The sequence below is a fragment of the Callorhinchus milii genome, unplaced genomic scaffold, assembly GCF_018977255.1.
Source record: "Callorhinchus milii isolate IMCB2004 unplaced genomic scaffold, IMCB_Cmil_1.0 Scaffold2, whole genome shotgun sequence".
NCBI lineage: Eukaryota > Metazoa > Chordata > Chondrichthyes > Chimaeriformes > Callorhinchidae > Callorhinchus > Callorhinchus milii.
In genome coordinates, this window is record NW_024704743.1 from 43,089,989 (window position 1) to 43,096,910 (window position 6,922).

Below are 6,922 nucleotides of genomic sequence, written 5' to 3' on the forward strand. Positions count from 1 at the left end.
TGATGCCACAATGATTTCATAAATTGCAACTGACACATTGCTTAGGGGAATTCCAAAAGGTGAGAAACATTCCCTGGAGGAAGTTGTAAACACTGAGAACTGCTTCAGTTGAATTGCAGACCTTTGTAGAAGTACTAACATTGCACACTTGGGAGATGTTGATCGGTTGATCTACTGTATACAATGGATATCTTACTAAAAGTGCTTTTCAATATCCAGTTTCTAACAGAGTGGTTAATTGCAAAATAATGTAAATAATACTCTGCACATAAGGAACACCAGCTTACTCCGAGGGTTTTGTTTAATCTGCTGGTTCCCTATGCAAAACAATGTTTGTTTCCTCCCTGCTCCACCTGCCCTTCACTGAATTCAATCTTACTAATCACAGTTAGTTTCTTCAATAGCTTTTCCCATCTGGCATATTCATATGTGTGGTACTCACATCTCTATCTTTGATCCTCTCCTTTTTGCCAACTATTTGCTCCCACACTTGGTGACATTACCTGCAGGCATAGGGTTTTGTTCCACATTGATTGACTCTGAACTCTTATCTCTCAGTCTCTGCCCTTGATTCCAGGACCACTGCTGTTCTGACCAGTAGATAAATGCTGGATGAGCTCTAACTTTCTTTAGTTGAATGTCAACAAGACTCCTGTCAGCATCGATCTTCACGAATACTCACTCCACCTCGTAGAGCAATACTGTTTGTTCGATTCTCAATTGTCCCTCAAGCTCCATATCCAGGCTCTTACTCAGCTTGCCCTCGAGTCTGCAACATCGCCCTTCCACATCCACGCCCTTCTCATTCATTGCAGCCCATCACCCTGCTCACTGGCTACCCCAGCTTCTCCTTACACAAGCTGCAGATCCTATCTTCCTGCCCCAGGCTTCGTGTGCTTAACATCCTTGTTCAACTCTACTACCTCCCCATCCTCAATGGAACGAATTCTTGATGGTTGACCTCATCTTCAAATCATGCCTGTGGTCACCTGCCCCATCCCTTTCCCCTGGTCAGTGTCCAAAAGCGTAAAGCACTCTGAGTCATTACCCTACATGAAGGTCATAATGCAAATTGAACCGTTTCTCCTCCAACAGTCTCTTTAAGATGATTTGATACACAGCTCTCTCATTCTCTAACTCACAACACTCTCGTGGTGCTGAGCCCTGGTCTCACAGACAGCTTCAGCCAAAAGAACAGCAATCTCTTGTGCAGCTGGAACTGCAAGTAATATACACTGTTCACATCATCATATATCAGGCAATCTCAATCATTTAGAAATAATTTAATTTGCAAAATTCTAGACATATTTCTAAATGAACTTTGTTGATAAGATCTATTTTCTTTCAGCTATTGATCCTGTCACCCAGCCAGCCCTTTATAACTACAACAACAACTTGGATTTATATAGCGCCCTCCAAGCCGGATGGTGTCTCAGAGCGCTTCACAATAACGGATCCCGGGGCCGAGCCAGGGGGAGGGAGAGGAAGGTGACCAAAGGCGTGGTCGAATCGAAAGGTCTTCAGCAGAGACCTGAAAATAGGAAGGGATGGAGTGAGGCAAAGGGAGTGAGGAAGGGAATCCCAGAGCCTCGGGGCATAGTGGCTGAAGGCACGGCCGCCGAGGGTGGAGTGGAGGACTCGGGGGACGAGGAGGAGGCCAGACCCAGAGGAACGAAGGCGACGGGCACTATTTTGAGGAGAGAGGAGGTCAGAGAGGTAGGGGGTGCAGAGGAGTGCAGGGACTTGAATACAAGGGTGAGGATCTTGAGGTCGATCCTCTCTGGGATAGGCAGCCAGTGCAGTCTGGCAAGGGCTGGGGTAGTCGGGGAGCGGAGTTTCGTGCGGGTGACAATGCGTCGGAGGGGGAAGAAAGCGGTGCTGGTGAGGAACCAGATGTGGGGAAGGAAGGATAATAGGGGGTCGAACCTGATGACTAGGTTGCGTACAGGTTCAGAGAGTTTTATGGCGAGGTCGGGTAGGTGGAGGAGGTGAGAACCATGAGATTTTAGATGTTGACGAGTTAAAGAGTATGGCTTCCGTCTTGTCAACGTTCAGCTGAAGGAAATTTGCGCTGATCCATCCCCTGAGATCCGACAGGCAGGCTGACAGAACATCAGGGGACTGGGGGTCGCAAAGAGAGGTGGAAAAATGGAGTTGGGTTTCATCTGTAGCTCAGTGGTTAGAGCACTCGCTTTGCAAGCGAGAGACCTGCGTTCAATTCCAGGCAGAGGGCGAAACCTTGGGCAAGTTTCCTTACTCCACACACAGCCTAATAATAATCCCTCCAAAACCAAAAAAAACAATAATAAATTGGTCATTTTCAATCTACGACTGTTTGTGGGACATTGCTGTGTGCAATTGGCTGCCGCGTTCGCCCACAAATATACAGTCAATTCACTTTACAGTGTGTTCTGTGAAGCGCTTTGGGACGTCCTCCTGACGTGAAAAGCGCTATATCAAATACAAGGATTATTATTATTATTATCTGCATGTCTGTGGATGACATCCCCAAGAGGGAGCATATAGATCAGAAAGAGGAGGGGGCCAAGGATGGATCCTTGGGGTACCCCGCAGGTGACCGGGTGAGAGCGGAACAAGAAGCCATTTGTGCAGATGTACTGCTGGTGGTTTGCGAGGTAGGACTCAAACCAGGCGGGTGCGGTCCCACTGAGGTGGATGACGGAGGAAAGGCGATGGAGGAGGATGGCATGATCGATTGTGTCGAACGCGGCGGAGAGGTCCAGGAGAACAAGGAGGCAGAGGGAGCCCTAGTCACAGATAGAGAGGATGACTTTCACAAGCGCAGTCTCTGTACTGTGGGACGGACGGAAATCAGATTTGAGGGGTTCGAAGAGGGAGTGGGAGGAGAGGTGTGCGCGGAGTTGATGGGCAACAACGCCTTCTAGAACTTTTGAGAGGAAGGGCAGGTTAGAAATAGGGTGGTTGTGGCTGGGGTTTGAGGGATCTAGGGAGGGTTTTTTCAGGAGGGGGGTGATGACAGCAGTTTTGAGGGGGCAGAGTGATCTGGAGGGAGGGACTGGTTCATGACGTTAGCCAGTAGTGGGCAGAGGAGGGGGAGCTGGGTGGTGAAAAAAAGGATTTTAACGTTGTGTTTAGCCTCCAAGATGATGTTGGAGTAGAAAGCGTTTTTACGCGTGTCAAAGAATGATGGGAGCTGTAGAGATGCTCGAGCCACAGTTGCCGGTGAACTGTCAGGCCAGTTTTCCGCCATCTGCGCTCGAGCAGACGGGTTTGGGTATTTTGGCAGTGGAGATGGTTGTTGTACCAGGGGATTGGGTGGGTTTGGAGATGGTCCTGGATTTTAGGGGGACGAGAGAGTTGAAGGTGGAGGAGAGGCGATCATGGAGCAGCTGGACGCTGCTTCAGGATCTCCGTGGGTGGAAGGCCAGAGGGATAGGATGTTTGATGATGAGAGGGCCTTTGTGAGGGTCTCAGGGGATAGCCTTTTGCAAGGGCAGTCGAGGATGGTTGAGGACTTGGTGGAGGAGAGAGGGATGCGAGAGGAGAAGGAGATGAAAAAGTGGTACGAGATGGTCTTGTCCACTATGCTGAGGTCGGAAATGTCAAGGCCATGGGTGATGACAAGGTCAAGTGCATAACCACGGTTGTGGGTAGGTGGATTTATATGGAGGATAAGGTTTAGGGAGGAGAGGAGGCCAGTGAAATCGGCAGAAGTGGTGCAAGGGGAGTTCAGATGGAGGTTGAAATCGCCCATTATGAGCAGGCGTTCGGAGCAGAGGGACAGGGAAGAGAGGAGAGTAGAGATTTCTGTGTGAAAAGAGCCGGGGGCTTAGGGGAGCGGTAGACAAGGAGGATTTTCAAAGGGAGAGAGGAGTGGAAGAGGGTGAGGTGCTCGAAGGAGGGAAAGCAGCCAGAAGAGTAGGGGTTGAGACCAAAGGAGGCTTTGGAAATGAAGGCCACCCCGCCGCCACGTTGGTTTGGACAGGGGGTGTGGTGGAAGATGTAGCCTGGAGGGGAGGCTTCCACTAGGGGTATGGGATCATTGGGGGAGAGATAGGTTTCGGTGAACCCAAGAATGTCAAGGTGCTCGTCCAGGATGAGGTCGTGGATGGTGAGGGCTTTGTTTGAGAGGGAATGGACATTTTGGAGGGAAATGCGGATGGGTTTGCTGGAGGGAGGGGAGGGAGGAGAGAGTGGTGCGGAAAGGATTTTGGGTTGTACGGGAGAGATGGTTGGGGAAAGTGGTGTGAGTGGAGGATTGGGGAGGGTACATATGAGGGAGGGGGAGTTGGGTTTGCCTTAAGGAGGCGGTTTGAGCAGAGGGAGTGAATGATTGGACACGTGGGGTTGCTGCTCTGGGACAGCCAGTGCCGGGAGCCTCGATGGGCCCGGCGGAGGATGCCCAGGCTGGAGCAGAGGGAAGTGGTGATGGGGTCGAGGAGAGAGAGAAGGCGGGGAGGGCGGTGGGAGAGAAGGACAGAGGGGGAGTAGCAGTTAGAGGGGGTGGGAGGAGAGACATAGAAGGGGATGGGAGGAGAGACATTTAGAGTGGAGGGGGAAGGGGAGGCTCGGGTCGGGGCAGCAGCCAAAACGCGCACGCAGAGACCGGAAGCGAGCGATCAGCAGCATGGCATCAGCCCTCAGGCTCAGCCTCCCAGGTCATGGCCGGGATGGCAGTGCCAGGGGCCATTGTTGCTGTTGTTGCTGGTTTTTTTGAAAAAAAAATGTCTTAAGTGTGACGTCACGCCAACGTCACTTTGTGAATCAGCTCCACCACGTCACCCCCCCCCCCCCCACCCCCGCGCTCTCCTACCTCCGCTCCCGAACTGTTGCTTTATAACCCTCTTGGACTATAATAATAATAATCCTTGCATTTGATATAGCGCCTTATCACGTCTTTGAGACGTCTCAAAGCGCTTCACAAAATATACTGTAAAGTGAATTGACTACATTTTGTTGGCAAAAGACGGCAGCTAATTGCACGCAGCAGTGCCCCGCAAACAGTCATGGATTCAGTCACCACATCTTTTTAAGGGATTATTACTTAGATTATTATTAAATGTAAATGGCCATTCTGTTCACAACAATTGGAATTATACTGATGAATTTTTGCCCTTCAGCACTCCAAAAAAAGTATTTTATTATCTTAACAAACTATTCAATTGCACATATCATGATGGCAAGCCAAGGCACAACTACAAAGTATACAAACACAACATAAGAACCACACAGCATACCAATTACTTAGGGACACTTGTAAACTTGGTTGGTGCTGGCACCTTTTCAACTACAATTTGGACCAGCGCATAATAAGTGGGCCATAGTTAGAAAGAAGTTTCAGCAGGAATTTAACACCAGCATGGATTTAAATTCCACAGAACATTTAAAGCTCCATTCATGCTCCATCCCCACTAGACTGGGTTATAATAATAATAATAATCCTTGCATTTGATATAGCGCTTTTCACGTCGGGAGGACGTCCCAAAGCGCTTCACAGAATACACTGTAAAGTGAATTGACTGTATATTTGTGGGCGAACGCGGCAGCCAATTGCGCACAGCAATGTCCCACAAACATTCGTAGATTGAAAATGACTAATTTATTATTGTTTTTGGTTTTGGAGGGATTATTATTAGGCTCTGTGTGGAGTAAGGAAACTTGCCCAAGGTTTCGCCCTCTGCCTGGAATTGAACTCAGGTCTCTCACTTGCAAAGCGAGTGCTCTAACCACTGAGCTACAGGACTTAACCCAAGACGAAATAGCTCCTGCTCCTGCTCTGAAGACCATTATCATAAAATTCAAGATCATTCAAAATTTTGGAAAAAATATATTAAATTTATTTGACAACTGCCAAATAGCTTGATTTCTGCAGTATCCAAAAATAAAGCTGTAAAGTTATATTTCAAATTATGATCAAATTTAAAACCATTCAAAAGTGCCACATGACACATGATCCTAAATTTTAAGACAATGTTTCTAATTTAAGACTATGAGACCTTTCTGGCTTTTGTTGATGTAATCCAGGTTGAACAATTGAATTTTTATGAGCACACGGAGTGGAATTTCCCCATGTGTATCGCCAAGAGACTTCACCTGTGTATTTGAATAATTTTTAATACATAACAGACTATTTAAGATGAACAATTAAAGCATGAGAGAACAGGTGGCGGGTTATAGGAGGATACAGGAGAAAAGAATCAATTACTATATAGATTATGGATGGAATAATATAGATCATTCACTTCATGGCTGTTTGTGGGACATTACTATGTGCAAATTCGTTGACTGTTGGCCGACAAATAATAGTCACTATACTTCATAATAAAAATCCTCTCAAAAACTTTGAGATATTAAAGATAATCCTTCTGACGTAAAAGGCAATGCAGTATATCAAGTGCAAGGATTATTATGATTCAAATTCAATTAATTTATAATGTGCGATGGAGGTCAACAGCCAGGTCAACAACACCAGCATGACTTCAAATTCCAAAAAAAGAACATTTAAAGCCCAATTCATGCCCCCTCTCCCTCCCCCAACAGAGAGAGTTCCAGAGTTTTGGGGTGAAGTGGTTGAAGGCACAGCCACCAATGGTGGAATGGAGGGCAATGAGGGACATATAGGAGGTCGGAGCTAGTCGAGCGGAGGCAACAGGTAGTGGAGTGGGGGTTACGTAGGTTATCCTTCTACTCCAGGATAATCCTGGAGGCGAAGAACAACCCCAGGCTACTGTTTTCCACCACAACCCGACTCCTCCGTCCCCCCCGCCACCCCGCGCAGGTCATCTCCTCCAACCTTCACTGCGAGGAGATGCTGGATTTCCTTGAATCCAAAATCAAGGGAATTCGCTCCGCGGTCACTTCCCCTCCAACATCCACCACCCCCTCACTCCCACACTCCGACTGCTGCCCATCGTCCCCTACTCACTTTTGTACCCGTTTC